Raw genomic sequence first — 24,671 nt, 5'->3', positions numbered from 1 at the left:
AGACCTTAACTTTTAACTGTTTAGGTTGCTTTTCTTGATCAGAGAGAAGCTCGTGCCTGCAAAACCTCCCTGAGGTAGGAGGGAGAATATGCCAAGACGGGCTGCTGTTATACAGCTTCTAAAAGGAAAGTAGGGTGGTTAGGATGGGATCTCAAGGCCAGGCTGCCCATGGTGAGTGCAGACTCTAGCAAGACATCAAAGTCCCTTCATGTTCGGGTCCCTGCCTGCTCCTCCAGCCTCATCTTTTCAGCAGTATTCAAGTGCCTTTCTCCAACCATGTCCAAATTCAGAGCTGGCAGCCCTGGAAATGAGACTGGAACCCTGAGGTTGAGTGGGGGACATAGGCATAGCACTCCAATATTGTATCTTGAATTACTGTGTCAGGCTTTGTGTGTACTGCTTCCAGAACTTGACCTTGGATGTGGCGGTAATGTCATATACATCACCCAGAGAATCCATTCTAGAGCTGACTAAACCCACTGAGGAGGTCTCTGTATGCACTCATGCACCCAGGTGGGTGGCTCGCAGCCAAGCCCAACAAAGCTGCCTCTTTCACAGAATATTTCTTGGGATAGCTTGGTTATCCCATGGAGAGGGATGGTCCTCCCAGGCCTCCTGGGCACACAGAATAGAGGGCCCGGATGGAAACTTGGTTAAATTCAAATTAAGTGCATTTTGTGATGAGACAGAAGAAATGAGGAAGAAGAAAGGCCCTGTGGGTAGCTTTGGGCTTGCAGAAGGCATGAAATAAATGTCATCTGAGGTTGGGGGAGAGGAGACAAAGAGGTTAGTGTGACAGGAAGCCTGGAAGGAATTATGCCAGGAAACAGAGAAGAAGGAAGAAAGGGACACTAAGAAAGGATGAGGGTCTTTTCCAGGAAGGAGGAGGCTGAAGAACAAAGGGAGAGAGGTGGTGGGGGTAAGGCCAGGGATGCAAGGAGAGCTTCTGGACCCTGATCAGTGTTTTCCCCAGCACTGAGAGTTGTCATCAGAGGCTTGTAGCCTCCGTGTTGGAGGAGCCCAACCCAGCCCTCCCTGGAGGGAGAAGAAACAATGGGCCTTTTTAGCTGAAGGAGTCAGCCTCCACCTACCGACCAGCCATGGATGGATGAGCTGCTCCTGGCCCCTGACTTGCATGTTCAGTGCCAGCAGTGCTTTAGAGAGGGTAGCAGCACTGGAGATTCTGAGGGAAAATGTGGACAGAAGCTGTTGGTGTCCATACTGTTTTGTTCTTTAGGAGTCCTAAATGGTGCTTGCGGGAACAGTCCACAGTGGTAGTGAAGGAGGCACTTCAGGCAAGATGAGAGAGGACATGGTAAAGCTGGCCAGGCCACGTTGGCCAGACTGGGGTAGTGGCTGAGAGTTCATTTGTTCCTTCAACAAACATTAGTTGAACATCTACTAGGAATACCGCAAACAAGACAAACTCCATGATCTCCTGGATTGTAGTTTATATTCTAGGTTACCTTCTAGTGAGGGGTGATAGACAAGTAAACAATGAGACACTTTTCTATGTATGTTAAACAAGCTCCTTGTTTGTCTTCGCTTCCCAACCAGGTCAAGGCTGCCAAGGCTGTCTTCTTTTACAGCAACAGCAGAGCAGAAGCACAGTCAGTACTTTGCCTGTCAACATCTTCTTGACTTGCACCGCATTTTTATGCATTATTCCTCTCACCATTTCCAAAATAGTCAATAATCCCTTCAGGGTGGGAGGCAAAAGGAAGATATCAGAGGGCAGATAGCTCCAGAAGAAGAGACCACTGCCTCCTAACTGTATTCCTTCCACCAGCTTCTTCTCCTGATTCACCTTCCTACACCCCTGGAGGAATTCTATAACGTGCTAATGTCGTCATGGGACTTCCTGCTTTAGTGGTATAGATTGTAAATTGGTTGGGATGCTTTTGACTCCCAAGAAGTAGAAAGCCCTGACTCAGCTGGCACAGTCATAAAGATACTTAGCACCTCACCCAGCAAGTAACCTGGGGAAGGTGGCTTCTGGTAGGTTAATTAAGTGATTGACTACTAGGAGCCGAAGTCCTTCCCCTGTTTCAGCTCTGTCATTCCCAGGCTTAACCCCTTCAGAGTGGCATGATGGCTACCACATCCAGACACCACAGCACTCAGCAGTAGGAGAGACACTTCTCTCTGTGCATCTACAGCAGGGAGGGGACCTTTTCCAGGGCCCCAGCAGATTGCCTTCATGACTCATGGGCTGGACTTGAGTGATGCCTCTTCCTAACTCACTGGCAAGGGAACTGGATTTCCATGGTTGCCTCTGAGAAGCACAGGGCCATGGGTAGAGTAGATTTCCTGATCTAAAAAGGGAGCTCTGTTAGTCAATGAGTCAAGGGTGAGTGGTGATGATTTGATGGGTAGGCAACCACAGGTGTCTGTTACAGATAACTTTGTCTCACTTTCAGGAAAAAAAAAATCAAACTCTGTAGCAAGGTATCAAAGGCCCTTCATGTTCAGGTCCCTACCTGCTCCTCTAGCCTCATCTTTTCAATGGTACTCAGGTGCCTTTCTCCAACCATATCCAAAGTATTGCTGGCTGGGCACACTGGTTCACACCTACAATCCAAACACTTTAGAGGCCAGGGCAGGCAGATTACTTTGAGCTCAGGAATTCGAGACCAGCTTGGGCAACATGGCAAAACCCCATCTCTACTAAAAGTACAGAAATTAGTGGGATGTGGTGGCAGATGCCTATAATCTCAGTTACTTGAGAGGCAAGGCAGGAGAATTGCTTGAACTCAAGAGGTGGAGGTTGCAGTGAGCTGAGACCACACCATTGCCCTCCAGCCTGGGCAACAAGAGCAAAACTCTGCCTCAAAAAAAAAAAAAAATTAGCCAGGCAAAGTGGCATGCACCTGTAATCTCAGCTACTTGGGAATCTGAGGCAAGAGAATCGCTTGAACCCAGGAGGTGGAGGTTGCAGTGAGCCAAGATCATACCACTGCACTCCATCCTGGGTAATAGAGCAAGACTGTCTCAAACACACACACACACACACACACACACACACACCACACACAGTATTGCAATCCATCTGAACCTTCTCTGTTCTCTAATGCCTCAATGCCTTTGACCACACTGTGATCTGGCCCTTGCTGCCTTGTTCTTTCAGGCAGCCCTTGCTATTCCAATACTCTCCCCAAGTACATCCCAGCTTTCCAAACCTTGCTGGGCCCCCACCTCCAGGTGGAATTAGAAGGTGCTCCTTTGCAAGTGGCTTGGTTATTGCAGACTGGTACAGTGGTTAAATATAAGGTACAGAAAGCACATACCCCAGTTCTCATGCTTACAGGCTGAGTGACTTCAGGCAAGATATTTAACTCTTTGAGCAATCTAATTGATTCTTCTGTGAAATGGGCATAATGATGGTAAAAATAGGTCTAATAATAGTACCTACCTCATTAGGTTTTTGTGAGCATTATAAGGTATGCTAAGGGCTTAGCACAACACAAGGAGTATTGTGCTAAGTACATGCATACATGCATAGTGCTCAGTAAATGCTAATTATTTTTATTTGGTGGTAGATATTATTATTAGCACCCTCATGAAGGGGCATCTGTAGACACACATACAAATAGAGAATCCTCCAGAATGTGATTCCAAGACATCTGCTCACTTTTCAAATGGCCCTATCATTTCACCAGGCCCCTGTAGTCTTTGGAGCTATGGTATTTGTGTGGGCAAACAGCATGGTGTGCACCGCAGACATTTTTGAAGGGTTTCTTTACCAACACCTCTGACCTCCATCTGCATCCAAGGGCTATCTCTAAAGAGAAATTGAAGGCATCCACCCACAGTTTCACAGAGCTCTCTCCAGGCCCTTCCCTTATCGGTCATCTCCTTAGTGAGATCAGAGGAGGCTCTGCTCCTGGCCTCTGCAGGATATTCCTGCCCTCTAATCTCTGAACTTGAATGGAATCTGGGTTAGAAGGGTCCCTGAGGGAGTCTCAAGGGAGGACAGCCGATTTACCCACTCCAGACCCCTCAGTGTTGGAGAAAGACCTTCAAGAGGCAAATGAAGATTTGAAGGTCTAGTAAGGCTCATATGTACTTGTGACATAATAAAAAATATGCATTTGGTCTCTGCCCCAGTTCCTAGCACAGAGCTCCTAAAACTCTTGTAATTTCCAGAGTGATAGGAGTGACAGGAGCATCTTTTTTAATAACATTTGGTCTTGGTCCCTAGTTCCTGATGTAAGAGCTTCTAACACCCCTGGAATTTCCAGAGAAATAAGACATTAATTTGTATGCTAATAAGTTGACTCTAGGTTGGGTGGGGGTGGAGGATCTAGACAGCTTCAGGGTGAAGTCAGTTTACCAGAGGAACCAAGCATATGATTAGAAAGTTGGAACTATCAGCCTCATCTTCTGACCTCTGGGAAGAAGGAAGTTGGAGATTGACTCCAATCACCAGTGGCCCCTGATTTAATCAGTCATGCCAGTGTAATGGAACCTCCATAAAACCCTAAACAATGTGATTCAGAGAGCTGCCAGGTTGGTGAACACATCCATGTGCCAGGAAGGCAAATGCCCAGAGAGAACATGGAAGTATCGTGCCTCCTCCCACATACCTTGCCTTATGCATCTCTTTTATTCGGCTGCTCCTAGGGTTGTATTCTCCAAAATAAACTTACCAGAGTAAGCAAAGTATTTCACTGAGTTATGAGAAGCACTATAGCAAATTTTTGAACCTGAGGAGGGGATTTTGGGAACCCCCAATTTATAGCTGGATATAGTCAGGAATACAGGAGACCTGAGACTTGTGATTGGCATCTAAAAAGGGGGTCAGTTTTATGGGGCTGATCCCTTAACTTGTGGGGCTTGTGCTAATTCCAGGGAGTTAGTATCAGAATTGAGATAAATGGTAAGATCCCTAGTGGGTGTCTGCAGAGAACTGAAGAAGTACTCAGTTTGGAAAACCTACACATTTTGGTGTCAGAAGTGTTAAGAGCATTGAAAAGTAGTTTTTCTTTGGTATTCTTACCAATTTGTGCAGAAATCGAGGTCCTGATGGATCCTTAATACTTGAGTAGCATCTTCAACTGTGTTTGTGTCAATGTGTTCTGGGTTTGGAGTTTACTCTTAAATAAATCTGGCTTCTAAGCAAATTAATGCAGGAACAGAAAACCAAACACCACATGTTCTCACTTATAAATGGAAGCTAAACTTTGAGTACGCATGGACACAAAAAAGGGAACATAAGACCTACTGAGGGTTCTCACTTATAAATGGAGGCTAAACTGAGTACACGTGGACACAAAGAAGGGAGCAACAGACCTACTGAGGGTTCTCACTTATAAATGGAGGCTAAACTGAGTACACGTGGACACAAAGAAGGGCACAACAGACCTACTGAGGGTTCTCACTTATAAATGGAGGCTAAACTTTGAGTATACATGGACACAAAGAAGGGAACAACAGAGTAGGTCTGAGACCTACCTGAGGGTGGAGGTTAAGTGGAGGGAGAGGACCAGAAAACTATCAGGTATGATGCCCATTAGCTGGGTGATTAAATAATCTGTACACCAAACCCCACGACCCACAATTTACCCACATAATAAATCTGTACTGGTACTCCAAACCTAAAATAAAAGTTGGAAAGAAAAATAAATAAATAAACAAACAAACTGGAAATAGATAAATAAATCTGGCAAAGTTTTATAGTGTTTGTGGTAGGTGAAAAGATACTTGCACCCAGCAGCATCTGCCTGAATTTTCTCTGTAAGTTGCAAAGGCCCAATATTTAACACAGGTCACATTTTAGGATTAGAATTTTAATCCACTTTCAAGTTTATTCCTCAAAAAATAAAAGATCCAGAAAAGAGCTAAGTAGGAAGTAACATACCTTTGTATCTTTCGCTAAGGCTCATATATTTTGATAGTTAAAAGCAAGTGGGCTTGGTAACCGGTGGGAGGAGTGGCCAGGGAAGGTGCTCACAAAGTATGAATTGGTTAGCAGAGTCAGTTTAAAATGGGCAACCCACAGAGAATATAATTGTAATAACATGTGGATTGGTGCCTTTCTATCTCAACATTATTATAACAAACATTTAATTGGTACTTTTCTACTTACAAAAATATCATACATGCATTACTGATACCTAATATCTAACAATTCTTCAGCACTTAGAATTTACCAAGCACCGTTTTAGGTGCTTACCCTCATTTGCTCATTTAATCATTACTGACCCACAGGGCTGTATTCCAGTGCCTCCTTAGCCTGCTATTTAAAACCATTCCTCACCTACCCACTTACTCTCCTCCACAGCACTTACCACTCTCTGACACACTGTGTTTACTTCATTACCTATCTGTGTCCCTCCACTAGAAAGTAAGCTCCCTGATGGTGAGAATTTGTTTTATACCCAGCACTTAGAATAATGCCTTACATATAATAAAACAAATGGCTAGTCCTCAGTAAATACTTGATTAGTGATGGAAAGTACTGTTACCCCCCATTTTACAGGTGAGGAAACAGACTCTGAGTGGTTAAGCAGCTTGTGCAGATTACAGCTAGGAAGAGGCAGAACTGTGATCCAAACCCAGACACTCCTGCTCTAGAGACACCCACAACCACAACTGTAGGCAGCGCAGGTGCACAGCATTGAGTCGAGCATTGTGTGGTAGGCACAGACCAAGGTATTTAGCTTGTAGGAAGCAAAGGAAGGCCCTGAGAAGGAGGCAGTAGGCACTGACGATTAACGTCAGCTCTGTGACACTTGTGCCTGATCCTGGCTAACAGTGCTGATATCAGCCTCTAATGAATATAGTCACACAGAAACCACCAGATATTTCTGAAGTCTTTGTGTGTGTGTAAAGCACTGATGTAGGTGTTAAGAAAACTATCACAAAGTACAAAAAGAGACATTTGGCACTCAAGGAGCTTATGATTGTGGAAAGCACTAGCATATGAAAAATTAAACAGCAAAGTTGGCAGTATTAAGGGTACTGTAAAGTGGCATGTGGTTAACAACCAAACCAGTGGCCCTGGGAACCAGTGCTTCACCCCTAAGGAGAGAGTAATCAACGAAGCCTAGGTAGGCTGGGAAGTTTTGTGTGATGTAGGGGCAGCGGGGAGCAGAGCTTCCTTGGGACTGGCAGAGCCAGGAGGCTGAAGAGGTCTAGGGAAGTTGAACTAGGAGGATGGGAAAGCAGGGAGGAAGAGAGCTCCTTGGCAAAAACTGCTGTGAGGCAACGTACTGCAAAGGTGCTGGGCAGGGACGTGGGGGGTAAACAGAGGCAGTCAACTGCAACCAGTCAAAGCCAGGATGGAGAGTGGCGTATGTAGTTTGTGCATGGATGTCACCTTGAGCTGGGAAGCAACTCAGAGACTGATCAGGAAGAAGAATAGGAGTAAAATTGGAAATGCTGCCAGAGATGACATGGAAGACCACAGGGTAGGCCAGAAAACCAAATGGCTAAGGGCACGGACTATAAAGCCCAGCCTGACTTCCAGTTCCACCTCTGCCACTTCTGAACCGTATAAAAGGCCATGACACTCAACTTTCAGAGACTCATTTCCTCATCTGTAAATGAGAAAGAAAGAAAAAAATTGTCTCATGGTGTATCTGTGAGGTTAATGCAATGAGATAATATGATAACATGTAAAATACTTAGCACAGTGCTCAGTAAATGGTAGCTTTTAAAAACCATGGAAGTGACCCACTGGAAATGCTGGGTTCGCAGCCCCGAAAGCCAGAAAGCAATGCCAGATCATGGTGCCTGTTGCCCCCGTGCTGCAGGCGACCCCCTGCAGCCCCTGCTTTGATGCCCAGTGGCCGATTCCTTCCCTCATATTCGCAAGTGCCTGCTCACATACAAGGCTAAATCAAACTCCTGCAGAAACAGGACAGGCAGCTGAAAAGATAACATAAAGCAGAAGCTGTTACCAGAACAGTGTTGGTTGAACAGGATGTAAGGGGACCAGGGAAACAGATGGCTGAGAAGCAGATATTGTGGAACCATCCAGGAAGGTATTGCCCTTCCAAGCTCAGGACAGAGAAGCTAGTTCTATTATTAATAACGTTTTTTGTCTTTTTAATGTACTGATTGCTTGCTTGCCCCTGAGGGCAGTTTCAGGACTTCAGCAAAATACAAGTTAGCACCTGCTTTTATTGGTATAGCTAAGATAGTTTTAGTTTGGGGGGTTTTGTTTGATTCTATCTTCATTTTTGTTGCATTCCTGAATAGCCTGTTTCTAGCCATGGTGGTGGTTTTGACATTGTCAATCAAGAACTCAGTGGGCAATAGCTTAAATGCCTTCAATATTACCGTCTGTTGCTTGTTTAAACAGAGTTTTAATTTCTTTTTTTTTTTTTCTTTTTTTGAGATGGAGCCTAGCTCTGTCACCCAGGCTGGAGTACAGTGGCGTGATCTCAGCTTGCTACAACCTCCGCCTCCTGGGTTCAAGTGATTCTCCTGTCTCAGCCTCACAAGTAGCTGGGATTACAGGCACCTGCCACCACGCCCAGCTAATTTTTGTATTTTTAGTTGAGACGGGGTTTCACTTTTTTGGCCAGGCTGGTCTCAAACTGAATCTCATGATCCGCCCGCCTTGGCCTCCCAAAGCGCTGGGATTACAAGTGTGAGCCACCACGCCTCGCCCAGAGTTTTAATTTCTTTTTTTTTTTTTTTTTTGGGGGCGGGGGGAGGAAGGCAGGAAGGAAGGGAATAAGGACGGTAGGGAGGAAGGAAGGGATGAAGGAAGGAAGGAAGGGAGGAAGCGGGGGGGGGGGGGAGGGAGGGAGGGAGGGAAGGGAAGAAAGGAAATCAAGCAATGAAAGAGACATTGCCAACCTGGATCTAGAGGTTTACAAGTTGATTTCTTTTTTTTTGAGAGAAGGAAAGAAAAGAAAAAAAAATTAAGTAAAGGAGAGGAAGAAAGAGGAAGAGAAAGAGGGAGAGTAAATGGAAATATTGCTTTATTTTGAAAAAAATTGGGTATTAATAATGGCCAATCAATGTTTCATTTAAACTAATGGGTAGGTGTGATGTGGTATTGACAAGAATGTATATTTTGTGTATTTGAAGTGGAGAGCTCTATAAATATTTATTAAGTTTACTTGTTCTGGATCTGAGTTCGAGTCCTTGATATCCTTATTAATTTTCTGTCTCATTGAATCTAAGTCTCCTATCTGGGTGTTAGGATCGTTAGCTCTTGTTGTTGCATTGATCCTTTTACCACGATATCTTTGTTGCTTTAAAATCTATTTTATCCGATACAAGAATTGCAACTCCTGCTTTTTATTTATTTATTATTTATTTTTGCTCTCCATTTGGTTGGAAAATCTTTCTCCATCCCTTTGTTTTGAGTCTTTGTGTATCCTTGCATGTGAAACAGGTCTGGATGTAACATGCCGTTGGGTTTTGGCTGTGTCTTTTGATTGGGAATTCAGTCAATTTAAATTTAGGGTTACTGCCATTTGATGTTGACTGACTGTTTTATCCATTTGTTGGTGTAAATTCCTCTTTATGTTGGTGCTCTTTACTTTTTGGTATATTTTTAGAAAGGCTAATACTGGTTGTTTCTTTCTGTGTGTAATGCTTCTTTCAGAAGCTCTTGTAAAGCAGGCCTAGTGGTAATAAAATCTCTGAGTTCTTGCTTGTTCATAAAAGATTTTATTTTTCCTTCAGTTGTGAAGCTTAGTTTGGCTGGATATGAAATTCTGGGCTGAAGGTTCTGTTCTTTGAGGATGTTGAATATTGGCCCCCACTCTCTTCTGGCCTGTAGAGTTTCTGCCGAGAGATCTGCTGTAAGTCTGATAGGCTTGCCTTTGTGGGTAATCTGACCTTTCTCTCTGGCTGCCCTTAGTATCCTCTCCTTCGTTTCAACCCTGGTGAATCTAACGATCATGTGCCTTGGGGTTGCTCTTCTTGAGGAATATCTTTGTGGTGTTCTCTGTATTACCTTGGGGTTGAATGTTGACCTGCTTTGCTAGTTTCAGAAAATTTTCCTGAATAATATCCTGAAGGGTATTTTCCAGCTTGGATTCATTCTCTCCATCGCATTCAGGTACACCTATCAAACGTAAATTTGGTCTTTCCACATAGTCCCACATTTCTTGGAGACTTTGCTCATTCCTTTTTATCCTTTTTTTCTCTAATCTTTTCTTCACGTTTTATTTCATTAAGTTGGACTTTGACCTCTGATATCCCTTCTTCTGCTTGAACAATTCGAGTGTTTAAACCTGTGCATACTTCTCGGAGTTCCTGTATTGTATTCTTCAGTTCCATTAATTCACTCATACTCCTCTCTAAGTTGTCTATTCTCAATAGGATTTCATCAAACCTTTTTTCAAAGTTCCTACTTTCTTTATGTTGGGCTACAACATGTTCTTTTAACTCACCGAAGTTTGTTATTATCCATTCCTTGAAGAGTGATTCTGTCATCAGGAGGCGCTCGTTCTCCATCAAGCCTTGTTCCATTGTTGATGTGGAACTGTGATCAACTTTAGAGGGAGAGGTGTTCTGACTTTGAGTATTCTCAGCTTTTTTACGCTGGTTTCTTCCCGTCATTGTAAATTTATCCTCCTGTCGTCTTTGAAATTACCAACTTTCAGATTAGGTCTCTTGAGTGGACGTCCAGGTTGTTAGTTCCCAGGGCCAGAGCAGCGGCGTTAAAACTGATGGTGCTTTTCTGCCCAGGATTCTCCTGTCGGGCTTCCTTCTTGTTTCCGTAGTAGTTTACTCTGCGCCGAGCGCTGCCGCCTCGAGGTGCTGGCGGAACCGCTGCGCCAACCACGAGAGTCGCGCTGGCGACTCGTGTGTTTCCACCACTGGGGGATCTTCTGCTCCGTGAGCGACCAGACTTTGTCTGAAAGTGTGGCGTTCTCTAGTTCTCTGCGCCTTCCCTGAGAGCTGCAATCCCGGGATGTTAGCGATCGGCCATCTTGGATCATTCTCCCAGAGTTTTAATTTCTAAAGGTTTCTGTGAATTACTCACCAATGAAAGAAAAACTGGAAATTGCAGCATAATTTCAAAATATTGTTTGGGGTATATGGTCGTGAGAAAACATAAAACTGTATTCTCCTGTGAATTCCTGAGCAAAATTATCCTACAGTGATAGAATAAACTAGTCATAGGTGGGCTTCCAGTGCAGCTAATTTATATTATATGCCTACTGTGTGCCAGGTATAGCGCTAGATTATGGGTATACAATGGTGAACAAGACAACATAGTCCTCACTCTCTTGGAATTTTCTAGTATAGTTTTCCAACTAGAAGTTGGCCTTCTGCATAGCCGGATGGTCTGCATATCCACCTCTTGTTCTTTGAGTAGTCATAATGTGTTTGTGAATGTTCCACTCCCATTCCTACCCGGCATCCTTTGTATGCAGAGTGTACTGTACACATGGCTGAGAGATCAGGGAAGGTATAAATCAGATCCTGTAAACCCAGCACCCATGGCAGCACTCTTCTAACCTCCTCATCAGTGTAGACAAGTGTGATTGCTACCTAATAAACCACTGTAAAATTACATTAGAACTCCTCATTGTATTTTTTGGCTCAAACACATTCTCCTATGTCTGTTGGTGTCTAGTACCTCTCTGTACAAATGTATATGGCCCTTTCCCATGTTGTATTTCATTTTCCCTTCAGAAGAAGCCTGTGTGGCAGAATGAATCAGGCAATGGTATCTAACACATGAATGAAAAGTGGCTTTTCTCCCCATTCTCCTGGGGGAGGGCTGCTTCCCCACTTTGTGAAGCCCACTCCTCACAGCCTAATCTGCACTTCCAGCTTTACCAAGTGAGGTTCATTTTATATTCAGCATTTACTGATCACCTGCTACATGTGAGACTCTTTCCTCTGAACATGCTCCCAATTCCATTTGTTGAGTTATCAATTCCCAGGAATCCCACGATCCCCAAATATGACGACCCCACAGAGAAAGACTCAAGTTCACTACTGCAGAGACCTCTGTTCTGAAGAGCAAATTTGAGTAAGAAAAGAAACAACTAATTATGTTTATGCTGAGAAATGTTTCTCTTCTTTCTCTCCCCCTTGATCTACTTATTTCTCATAGTTCCCTGTCTCTGAGCTTCTCCCTGGGGCCTACAAAATGCATCTTGCTGGAGTCCTGGGAGAGCACTGAATAAATATAAAGCGATAATGAGAAGGCTCTGGGCCACCTGGGAGATGGTAAGTGCAGCCAAGAGGCCCGGTAGGAACTGAATGCCTGCCCAGGGATCTCAGGTGCAGTGTAATTGTTGCTCAGCTTGTTTCCTTTACCCAATAAACTGTAGCTCCCATGGGGCAAGTTGTATATTGTGCTCTCCATATACCCCTAATGCAGTGTCTGGTGCTCCATAAATAGTTATTAAAAGAAAGAAGGCAGGCAGGTAAGGAGGAAGAAATATGTGCGGGTGCACCTAAGCTTCTGAGGTTTTCAGAAACCTAAAGTCTAGGTAAGAGCAGAGTTTGCACTTTTTCTTTTAAGACGTAATCCCTGGGTTAGTTGAGGTGAAAGCCCTGTGGATAACCTGTTTGACACCTGGTTAGTGGGAGTCAAGGGGTGCATGCACCTCCTCTGCTGGCTGCCGTGCAGGAGCTATGTTCAGTCTCAGGGGCATCATCAGCCTGGGGGAAGCTGTGTGGCTGTAACCCCAGTGGATGCCAGTGTACCAGCTGGTACACACACCACTGGTGACCCCCAGATGGGCCCACAGGGCAGAACCACTAAAGGCCAGGCCTGGGTCTCCCTGGGGGCTGCCTGGAGTTCCTTCACAATAGCAACAGAGGAACCTGTTGTTCATGGAAGCCTTAGGCAAAGAAGCAGCTCTGCCATGGTGGCTGTGGAGCCCAAGCCCATTGGAGATTTTGCAGGTAGTGGACATGAGTCCTGAAGAGCAGCTTTGGCACTCCAGGGACCATCAGGCCTTGCCCACCCAGAAGTCATAGCAGCCAGCATAGACTTTAGCTTAGGAATAGACTGCATGACCATCTCTGTGAGACCCCTTCACCCTCAACCATCCTATGAGGGAAGCAGGATGTGGATACTACATTCTACAGATGTGGAAATTGAGGTTCAATAAGGCTAAATTATTTGCCTAAGGTCACACAACCCGTAGAGTGTCAGGGTTTGTATTCAGGCCATCTGGTCTCTTGTCAATCACATCAGCAGGGGCATAGCAGCTGCAATGTTGAGAATAACCAGCAGAGGACAGCCTCCACAAAGAGGCCATTTAACTGCCTTTGCAGAGATGAAAGCTAACATACCAGCATTGGGCATACGTCACCACGCACTCCCTGACAAGATACAATGAAAAGGATGCAACATCAATTCGATGATTTTCCTGTCATAAAAAGCTTTCCTAAACCTAATCCTGAAATGCCAGATAAACGCAAAATCAGGGGCATTCTACTAAGCAACTGGCTGGTACCCTTCAAAATTGCCAAGGTCCAAAAAGTCAAAGGCAGAACTGTTCCAGGGTAAAGGAGGGCCATGACAACTAAATGCAAATTAATGCAGTAAATGTTTGATCTTTGGTTGGATCCTCGGCTGAGAAAAAAGCAATAAAAAATGTAAAGGACATTATTGGGACAAATGATGTAATCTGAATTTGGACTATGGTTTAGATAATAGTATTGTATCAATGTTAAGTATCCTAAAGTAGTAATCATAATATGTTTACATAAGAGAATGTCTTTGATCTCAGAAATATTAAGGGGTAAAAGGGTATAATGTCTCCACCTAGCTTTAAAATAGTCAAGAAAGGGCCGGGCGCGGTGGCTCAAGCCTGTAATCCCAGCACTTTGGGAGGCCGAGGCGGGTGGATCACGAGGTCAAGAGATCAAGACCATCCTGGTTAACATGGTGAAACCCCGTCTCTACTAAAAATACAAAAAAAAAAAAAAAAATTAGCTGGGCATGGTGGCGCATGCCTGTAATCCCAGCTACTCAGGAGGCTGAGGCAGGAGAATTGCCTGAACCCAGGAGGTGGAGGTTGCAGTGAGCCAAGATCACGCCATTGCACTCCAGCCTGGGTAACAAGAGTGAAACTCCATCTCAAAAAAAAAAAAATAGTCAAGAAAGAACACAGAGATAGTGATAAGGCCACAAAGAAATGGAGCAAAATATAAGCAATAGGTGAATCTGGGCACAGGGCACATGGGAGTCCCTTGATACTGTATTTACAAGTTTTCTATAACTTTTAAATTATATCCACATTAAAAGTGAATGAGAAGGGCTGGGCGCAGTGGCTCATGCCTGTAATCCCAGCACTTTGGGAGGCTGAGGCGGGTGGATCACGAGGTCAAGAGATCGAGACCATCCTGGTCAACATGGTGAAACCCCGTCTCTACTAAAAATACAAAAAATTAGCTGGGCATGATGGCGCGTGCTTGTAGTCCCAGCTACTCAGGAGGCTGAGGGAGGAGAATTGCCTGAACCCAGGAGGCGGAGGTTGCAGTGAGCCAAGATCGCGCCATTGCACTCCAGCCTGGGTAACAAGAGTGAAACTCCGTCTCAAAAAAAAAAAAAAAGTGAATGAGAGAAAGAGAAGGAGAAAAACTGCCCTAGGTTCTCCAAAGCTTTGGCCTTGTGGTAGCCATACCCAATTTGAGGTAGTGAAAGCTTTCTCAGTCTGGAGTGGGTGGTAGGTGGTGAGGAGAGGCCTCTTTTTAGTAAAGTGTGGCTTCAGCCCACTGTGGACCCTTGACCTTTGCACTGGACTGGCCAGAGTAACTTCGCACAGAGCTTACCTGATAATAGATTTATCTGACCTAGGAGATGGGCCTTTGCTCAGACATTTTGAGGGAGTGAATATAATTCACACCTAATTCACACCTATAGGTGGAGGAGGAACAGTGGACTTAGCTGAATGCAGAATGGAGCTCTAGGGGCTGGGGACACAGGGAGCATTCCAGGGCCTGTGAAATACAGTGGAGGTTCATCTGGAGGAGGGGTGCAGGGTGGAACCACCACCTACAGCTTTACTGGGGCAAACCTTCCAAAAGGTAAGACTGCTGGAATCTAAATGAACAGGGGAAATATTAACAGTAAAAAGACTGCTATGAGAGCAGCCATGAAAAAGGACATAGAGTAGAAAAAGCTGATGGGAATAATGTGTTAGAACCACTTGGAGGATTATCAGAATTCTGATTCATTTAGGCCTGGGACGGGGTGGAGAATTTATATTTCTAAAAAACTACCTGGTGCTGTTGGTCTGGACCACACTGTGAGTTGCAGTCGTGTTGCAGGTGATTGTGTTCAGCCCACCCTGGAGGAGTAATGCCTGTGAGGAACATGTGAGAGTCACAGTCAAACAGGTCCAGGGTTGACCATGGGGTACCTCTAGCTGGGCAGTAGGGATTAGGGAAGACAGCCTCATGAATGAAATGCCCCTTAAACTGGGTTTCAGAGGAGATGGGGTAGAGGAGGGCCTTCTAGGGAAGCAAAGACCCAGAAAACAGTCCAATCCAGTATATCATTTGGGTTCCCTGCGGAAATGATGGGCAGAAAGGCAGTTGAGGGGCCTGAGTGCCAGGTCAGGAGTTTGGAGCATATTTGGCAGGTGGTACAGAGGCTATGGTAGAGACATGACCAGAGGCAGGGCTTTCAAAAGATTGACCTGGTAGAGATATGAAGGACATATAGGAGAGGGGGGACTGGAGGTGGCAAAACTAGACAGGAGGTCCCAGCAGTGGGCTTCCTGGGAGGGAAGGGCCTGGAGAAAGGGGATGACAAGTGTGCATAGAAAATAAGGGAGTTTAAGCATTCTAGCAGAGTGGGAAGTAGAGTTACACAAAGAATCCATTTGTTCCTTTAGACTTTTGGCCCTGAGTTACCACCAAAATTGATACAAAGTATTCAAGTCTTCAAAGATGTTTTTTTAAAAAATCAGTCCATTAAATATATTTATAGGACATTTATTACTGAAAATTGTTAGCTTTCATATGAACATCTTCAAAAGTCTCCTAGGCAGCAAGTGGGCAGATGGATACAATGATATGCTGGGAAACACTTACCAGCAGGCTGGGAGTCAGGAGAGCCCTGATTTGTAGCGAATGCCAATTTCCAGGCTATAAAATTCTCCCATAATGTCCAATTTCAAGCTAACAACATAATGTCAACTAGCTTGTAAAATTCCAAAAATGTAACAGTTGGCTCTTGGGAGCCAGTATGAGCTGTTTCTAGCACACTCCAGAATGTAGAACAAGAAATGGTTGGAGCCACTGTATAAGTAGTGTATAAATTTCTTTTCAGCATTGGTTTCCGAACCCAGAGAGCCAGGATTACCTGTGGAAGCGGCTCACAGGCTGGATGACTTTTGGCTCCAAGCATTGAAGCACCAGTTAACAACAGTTCTTCCCAAAGAAAGGAAAATGGCAGGTAGGTTGGATTTGTTCTAGAGCCCCAAAGCCAGGAGGATTATTTTACATAATAGAGAAGCATCAAGGAAAAGGAAGAATCTTAAACTAAGAGGAAAGAGACCTGGTGTTTGCACATATCTCTGTCTCTGATACTTAGCAGCTGTGTACTTAACTGCTTTGAGCCTCATCCTCTGTCTTTAAAAGCAAGGACAATACTAATAGTGTACACAGCTCCATGCAAAGCCCAGAAGGCATTCCATACCAGTCAGACTTCACAACCCACTCTTTCTTCCCTGCTACAGCATTCACCCCTCTCCACTTAGGTTTATGCTGGCCCAGACCCTGTATTAGCCCCATAGAACAGATCCCATCCTCACGTCTGAGGGATGTCCCATACCTTCAGGGTAGATCTGGAAGCCACATTGGCCAGTCTGCTTCAGAGAAGAAGGCAAAGGGAGAGAAGCTGACTGTGTCCCTGTGAGCTTTCACGACTGTGCTTTGGTCCCTCACAAGCTGTATTTCCTGCCCTTGGATTCTACTCTTTCTTTTTTCTGATAATTTTTTCTTTTGGCTTAAAATTGGGATTCTGTTACCTGTAACCCAAAGAGCCTGAGACACCCTGATTATCTCCCTTCAAAAGTTCTAGTAGAGACAAAAGACTAGACTCAGGAATCAGTTTGGGTTTTGACCTTGGACAAGTGACTTTACCTCTCTGGGTCTTGGTTTCTCATCTGTAAGATGAGCTGATGAACCAAATGAATGTAAATGAATTTTAGCACCAGTGTACTACTCTGTTCTACACAGCTTTAGCCTAATGGGAGTATATTAGAGTTAAATGCCCACTCTATTCCATTAGTCAGAAATGAGTTGATTTGAATGACCAGAGAGCTTTGGACAGTATTTACACAGTGCTGAGTAACTCCCTAACCAGTCCTATCTGGGCACAGGTGACAGCTTAGTTCGCCTGGTGTCTGTACAGGGTCTTGGAACTTGTGCAGGATTGTGAAAGGCTGCTGACAGTGGGTCTTGGCATGGAGAAGGATGATGCTGCAGAGATGTGAGGTTTTTATGAACATTTTTGAAGCCATTAAAGTGTCCTAGAATTCCTGACCTGGCATCAGAGTATGCTGATGTGGGCCAGTTTCTTGTCTGAGACTTTGAGAGATGGATGGAAAGAGGTGAACATTTCATCAGTCATGACCACCTTTAGTATTCACCGTGGGAAAGGCTTTCCCTGTGTTCAGGAAAAACTTAAGGGCTAATTCTCAAAAGTTTTTTTTTAATTGTAACAATAAAAGAATAATTGCTATGGAAGATGCATATATTTATAAACTGTAAAGAAGAAAGTGAAATAATCTGTTAACCAAAGACCCAGAGATAATTTCTAACAGCAATTTCATTTATATTCCCTCTCTTTCCATGCCATCAGCTTTTACACAGTCTTATAAACTGCTTATCTTAGAAATGTTTGGGAGAGTTAAAGACCTAATAAAAGTCTTTAATGATCTAAGTTCAAATAATACCAAAGACTTTATCATGAAAAACAGTAGACACCTGCCCCACTACACCACCCCTTAGCCTTGATACACCAAAGCAAATTTTAAGCATCTTTGTTTTGAGTGTCTTTGGTGGTTACCTCTGATAGAAGATGCTATTTATTAATTTGGCAACTTTAGTGTTTTCTATTGACTTTCTACAGCCATAGAGGAGTCAGCTACTTCTATCCCACTCCTGTCTCCTCACTCATCCTTCTAAATATAGTTAAATCACAATTCCTAGATCTTTCTCTATCTCCTCAACTTCAAAGAACACAATTAAACCCTCATTTCCTGCTCCATCAAATATAGATAGTATCTCTTTACTCTTCACTTTGTTAAAGGAACACTTGGCACCAAACCCTTTCCTCCCACTTCTCTCTCTTCTACCTCTCAACCTCTGTCAGCCTGTTACTTTTACACTTTGTTTTGAAACCATTTTTGAGTTGGTTGTGTTTGTCTAATGTTAATTCTACAAGTTGAAAGCCAGAAAATAATATTTATCTTATTTTGGCTATGGAAATATAGTTCACAGCAGATAAAGTAGTGAACTAGGATTAAATATCTTTATGGAACCAGTGTCTCTACCCAATAGAGAATATTTCTGGAACAAATTATCTTATTTTTCTTTTGTTTTTAATCCCACCAATTTTCTTTATCTTATCCTCAAATCATATTTTCTATGCTTCAATCAAGCTGTTTTTTTTTAACTGATTCTACTTCTGTTCTTTCCAGTTCCCCTCCAAAGACAAAACAAAACTAAAAAACTCTGTAGTTCTCTATCTTTCTTCTCTTGTTTCCTCTTGGTCTGTAACATGGTTGCCATACTGCAGTTTCTCTTGATTGCTATCAGTGTTCAGAGGCATATTTTTCAAGTCCTCAACAGCTTCCTCTTTCTTAATTTATACATTCATTTTGCTGGAGTGTATTCTCAGGTAACTTTCTAGAAAATGCTGTACAGGAGGTAGAATTCTGCTTTCATATCTGAAAATGCCTTTATTCAACTTTTCACTTAATAAATTGGCTGGGTATAAAATTATAAGTCAAACACTGTATTACTCAAAATAGAATCTGGTTTTTTCTGGAATCTGTTAGCATCTACTTTTTATTCTTGGTGTTCTGAAAGTTTTCAGTGGTGTATCTATGTGTGGGTCTTTTTGATTGATTTGTTCTGGGCATTCATTGGGCCTGTTGGGGCTCTGGAAACAATACCCAAAAATATGGCACTTTAACATGCTGAACTAATGAAGCCGACTCAAGATCTCTCTCTGATCTTCCCTACCTCCCTTTCTCTCTGATCCTCTTTTTGAATGTACGGAGAGGGACTCTGCAATTTTTTCTTTTTTCTTCTCTCTCTCCCTTTTTTTTTTTTGAGATGAAGTTTTGCTCTGTCACCCAGATTGGAGTGCAGCAGTGCGATCTCAGCTCACTGCAACCTCTGCCTCCCCAAACCTCCCACCTCAAACCCCCCACCCCCACTGCAAGTAGCTGGGACTACAGGTCTGTACCACCACATCTGGCTAATTTTTGTATTTTTTGTAGAGACAGTTTTGCCATGTTGCCAAGGCTGACCTGGAACCTCTGGGGCCAAGCAGCCCTTCTGCCTCTGGCTTCCAAAGTGTTGAGACTAGGTGTGAGCCAGCATGCTGGGCCTGGTATTTTCTTAGTTGACCCAGAAAACTTCTTTCCAAAAGAAGCGCGGTTGTCTTAAGACTCCTTCCCTAGGAATCTCACCAACTAACCAGGAAAGATTAATCACTGGGGAGCAGAGACAGGGAGCCATCACCACACCCACACAGACTATTAATTTATTCTTCTGAGAGTAGCAAGAAGAGATTGACTTAATCTGCATAATAAGACAACTTTTGTTCATAGTGGAATTCTACCCCTAGCCTTCCACCACCTCCCCCAGAGCTCAGAGAAATTTTTTCCCAGGCCATTGTTGTTTGTGCTCATTCATTTCCCCTGAAAATTATTTACTCCCACACCCATCATTCTCCATCTCCCCTTCCTCTATGAAGAAGGATATAAAACCCTCATTGGGTTATTGAGTAATCATTCTCATGGGATTTCCCTGTGTTACGCATGTTAAATAATTTTTTCCCCCTCAATGATCCTTGTTTTGATGTTAAATAAATTTTGTATGTCTTTTTCTCCTATTAATCTGTCTTTTTTTCAGTTCATTTTCAGTGAACCTTCAATGGATGGAGAGGAGGCTTTCCCCCATGCCTACAGGCCATATCAATCAAAGACACATGTCCTTCTTCATTTTAGAAAATTCTAGCCGGTCACAGTGGCTCACGCCTGTCATCCCAGCACTTTGGGAGGCTGAGATGGGTGAATCACAAGGTCGGGAGTTTGAGACCAGCCAACATGGTGAAACCCCATCTCTACTAAAATTACAAAAATTAGCTGGGCATGATGGCAGGTGCCTGTATTTCTAGCTACTCAGGAAGCTGAGGCAGGAGAATCACTTGAACCAGGGAGGCGGAGGTTGCAGTGAGCTGAGATCACGCCCCTATACTCCAGCCAGGGTGACAGAGCAAGACTAGTGTCTCAGAAAAAAAAAGAAAGGAAAAGAAAATTCTACAACCTGTTTTTTTCTTTTAAGATAGCGTCTCACCTTGTCACCCAGGCTAGAGTGCAGTGGCATGATGTCAGCTCACCGTAGTCTTGATCTCCTGGCTCAAGCAATCCTCCCACCTCAGCCCCTCAAGTAGCTGGGACTACAGGTGTGCACTACCCTGCCAGCTAATTTTTGTAGAGACAGAGTTTTGCCATGTTGCCAAGGCTGTTCTTGAACTCCTGAGCTCAGATCTGCCCACCTTGGCCTTTCAAAGTGCCGGGATTACAGTTGTGAGCCACCATGCACAGCCTTCTACTATTCTTTTAAAACTTCTGTTGTGGTTCAGAAAATGATAACCCAAAATATGATACTTTGACATGATGAGTGCTTTGAATTAAAGAAAATTGAAAGGCCTAAAAAATAAGCTGCAGAATCAAGGTCTCTTTCTGAGCTGCTTCCAGCCCCATCTTTCTGATCTTTCTGGAAGCACTGGGATGGGCTCTCTCTAGAAGTTCCTTTATCTCACTTAAAAAAAAAAAGTCTGAAGGAAATGTAATTATCTTAAAACCCCCTCTAGGAATCTCATCAAATGACCAGGGAAGATTAACCACTAAAAGTTGTTACCACACTGGGACAGAGTTTTCATCTGTTCTTCTGACGGCAGTTCCAAGAGATTACCTAAGAAACTTTATCTGCATAAGACGACCTTTGTTCTTGCATAGTTTCACTCCTCGCCTTCCATGTGAGTCCCTTCCAGCTTTCAAAGATAATCATTTATAAAATAATGTCTGCCTCGCAGGTTCATATATCACTCCCTTATGAAGAGAATATTTAAGCCTTAACCATCTGTCTTCTCTTTGAGTGTCATATTTTGTGTATGGCTCCTATGATTATGCACATTAAATGAATTTCTATGTAGTTTTCTCATATTAATCTGTCCATGGTTAGATCATTTCAGCAAACTTTCAGAATTGGTAGAAGGCAAAGTTTTTCCTCTTCAACATTATGTTTTCTTTCTTTTGTTTTAATGTTTTTCTCTTTTTGGAATTCCTGTCTTTTAGATCTCAAATTTTTATATCACCACTTTAGACCTTTTGTCTTTTTTTTTTTTTTAATCACATTTTACATTTCATTTCAAATCTATACTTGGGAGATTTCTTCAACTTCATTATTTAACCTCATCATTATTTTGGAAACCATATTTTTTATTTCAAAAAGCTCTTTCTTGTTCTCTGATTGTTTCTTTTTCATAACATCCTTTTCTTGTTTTGTCACTGTTACATATTTTCCTTAGTTTTCTCTGAGATTTTTAGAAGTTGTTGTTCATTTGTTCAATCCTTTTTTTCCCCATGAATTATCTTTGTTTCCTCTAAAATTGTGTTTGTCTGTTGGTTTATTTTTCCTTTTTCCTATTGCAGACTTTCCTCTCATGTCTGTTTACTCTTGGCTTTTCATGTCTGTTTAAGACTGAGGCAATAAGGAGGCTAATAGAAAATCTTAAGAACATAGGGAGAGCTTGTCCACTGTCAGGGAATGTTGATAATAAGTCATTCTTTTTGTTGAGAGTCCTTAAAGGCAGGAATGCAGAGGGCTTTACTCTGGACTTCCAAATCCTATATTGGCTGCCCTAGTTCTCCACAGGCAGTCTATACAGTCTCTTAAGAGACACACTCTCAGTGTTTTACCTAGAGGTGATTGACACCTGTCTATACAAGCACAGGTGTCAACTGTTGCACATACAGAACTTTAATGGGTTTCAGCCCCATTTTCCATTCCTGCTATCTAAGATCCTTTTCGTTTCCAGACTAAGATCACCTCTCACCTTGAGCTCTTAGCTGCAGCTCACTCCACCCTGCTGTATTAGCCAATATTCATGCAGCTATTTCTGTTTCCAAGAAATTTGTTGAAATCTCTGTCTGCTGAAAGCAGATTCCTATGTTCTTCTTTGTTGTAGGCTTATGCCATTTTAATTCCTGAGCTAGAGGATTCCTGAACTTAAATTGCCGTATGGTACTCTGTAATATGGTTGTATGTTAAATTGTAGCAAATGTGTAAACAATGTTATGATGAAGATGCTGAGAGCTAAATCATTACACACATCCATGACTTTTTATTTAGAATAAATTGTGAAAAAAAAAAATTGCTGCATTAAAATGGAAGCAGTTGTGTTTTAAAATAAATTAAACAAGCAGTTACCTTTAGGGTCCAGAAATCTCAGTCACAGGTATGTACCAAGATAAATGAAACATAATTCCACACAAAGACTTGTACACAAGTGTTCATAACAAGTTTATTCTATGCATGATGGCTAAAGACTATAAAAAACTCAAATGTTCATCAACTGATGAATGGATAAACAAATTATTAAACAGTGGTTCCTTCTTATCCACGGTTTTACTTTCTGCAGTTTCAGTTTCCTGCAGTCAACTTTGGTCCAAAAATATTAAGTGGAAATTTCCAGAAATAAACAGTGTCCAGTTTTAAATTGCATCCTGTTCTGAGTAGTATGATAAAATCTTATGCTGGCCAACTCTGTCCTGCCCAGGATGTGAATAATTTCTCATCCAGCGCATGCATACTACATACAGTGCCTGTGTTAGTCACTTAATAGCCATCTTGGTTATCAGCTTGGCCCTCACGGTATCACAGTATTTGTGTTCAAGGAATCCCTATTTTACTTAATACTGCCCTGAAAGTGCAAGAGTAGTGATAATGGCATATTGTTATAATCGTTCTATTTTATTGTAGTTATTGTTGTTAATCTCATACTGTGCCTAGTTTGTAAATTAAACTTTATCATAGGTAGGTATAATACGTATCTCAGAAGAAGAAAAATTTGAATTTTAGAAAGGGTCCAAAATGGCTGTAGATTAGGCATATGGGTAATAGAAGATAGGCCTACAAATTAAAGCTGAAATGTCACCTGTGAGGCTGGAGTTTGCCAAAATTAAAAACAAAAGAATTTTAAATATATTTGAAATAGACCATGGGGTCTCACTATGTTGTCTAGGCTGGTCTCAAACTCCTGGCCTTAAGCCATCCTCCCACCTCAGCCTCCCAAAGTGCTGGGATTACAGGCATGAGCTGCCATGCCCAGCCTTCAGATACTTCACTGACATGTACTTATGGCCACCTTGCCTATCATCAGATGCTAAGCACAGAGGCAGGATAGGATCAATCATCCGTCTCCAGAACCTAAGATGCCTACGTATGCATTAAACCTTTACCCTATACTCATCAATAGTATATTATAAGAATGACATCTTTGCTTCACTCCTCCCTCTTTTCATTTCCTATGTTGCAAAAAATATAAAATCTGTGCCTCCTGTACCCATTTGGGGATGCCCTTCTCGGTGTGCCCTGAGTTTGTGTTTCCAATCTATAGTCTTAAACTTAGCTCACCATAAAATTAACTTTGATTCTTTTAAAGTCCATAGTGCCTGTTATTTTAACCTTTTGTGTCCACAGTTGGCATAGTTGGCAGGATTCTAACAGAATCCATGGGCACCCTGGACTCATTCTCTGGGACTCAGCACTTAGTACCAGAATGAACCCATTGTGTTTGGACTGACTCTGGAGGAACCACTGAGTATACAGGGTGAGTTGCCTGGAATCTGAACCTCTCTCTTTTTTTGGTAGAGGTCTATTTCACTTTATTCTGAGATATTTCCAGAATCACTAAAAGGAGTAGTAAATCCTGGGTTTGCTAAATTCTTGCTGTGTTTGTTATTATTATTCTAAATTGCTAGGAAGGAAGAAAGGAAAAAGTTAGGTCAACTAAGCATTGCTGCAGGTTACAGTGGCAGTTTCTTTGATCAGCTGAGTGTTTTCAAAACTTTTTTGTCTGGTCCAACCCTTTACATTCTATATGTGAACAACTGAGACAAAATTGCTCTTAAGATATGGGCCACTTTCTTCCTCCAGCCTGAATCTCGGGTATTCTTATGTAGCTAAAAATCTTGTGGAGGTACTGCAGGAAATCCCTCATGACATGTAGTAGTCCCAAAGAGCTTAACTATCAACAGAAGAACACTTAAATTGCAATAGATCCTCCAGGGGATGCTCATAAAGGTTAGTCATCTCGTGTTTGAAGCACCTCACTGCTTCCACAGGTGCACATCTCCCAAGATGGAGAGGATTAACTCCGGGGTAAGAGCCTGAGTAGTGAAGTTCATAAGCAGCACATTTTTGACCCTGAACATGATTAGTTTGTAGTAGACAAGGGAGAAGTGGGGAGTCTT

At 42.9% G+C, this 24,671-nt stretch overlaps 1 protein-coding gene across 46 annotated transcripts in view; it reads left to right on the top strand.

Annotated features, from left to right (window-relative positions):
* BCAR3 (BCAR3 adaptor protein, NSP family member) overlaps positions 1–24,671 on the top strand; it is a 314,925-nt gene that overhangs the window by 14,661 nt on the left and 275,593 nt on the right. For 21 of the 46 annotated variants that reach the window (XM_078332552.1, XM_078332534.1, XM_078332536.1 and 18 more), the window contains exons 3-4: positions 16,223–16,348; positions 23,899–24,028. The gene's annotated coding sequence lies outside the window, so the exon portion shown is untranslated. Of the gene's footprint in view, positions 1–12,040; positions 12,157–16,222; positions 16,349–21,007; positions 21,173–23,898; positions 24,029–24,671 lie in introns of all 46 variants that reach the window. The other 25 variants (XM_078332564.1, XM_078332563.1, XM_078332558.1 and 22 more) reach the window with 3 other exon arrangements.

The sequence above is a fragment of the Callithrix jacchus genome, chromosome 7 (genome assembly GCF_049354715.1).
Source record: "Callithrix jacchus isolate 240 chromosome 7, calJac240_pri, whole genome shotgun sequence".
NCBI classification, from domain to species: Eukaryota; Metazoa; Chordata; class Mammalia; order Primates; family Cebidae; genus Callithrix; species Callithrix jacchus.
Note: the sequence above shows the minus strand (reverse complement) of the source record. Positions and strands in the feature narration are given on the sequence as shown.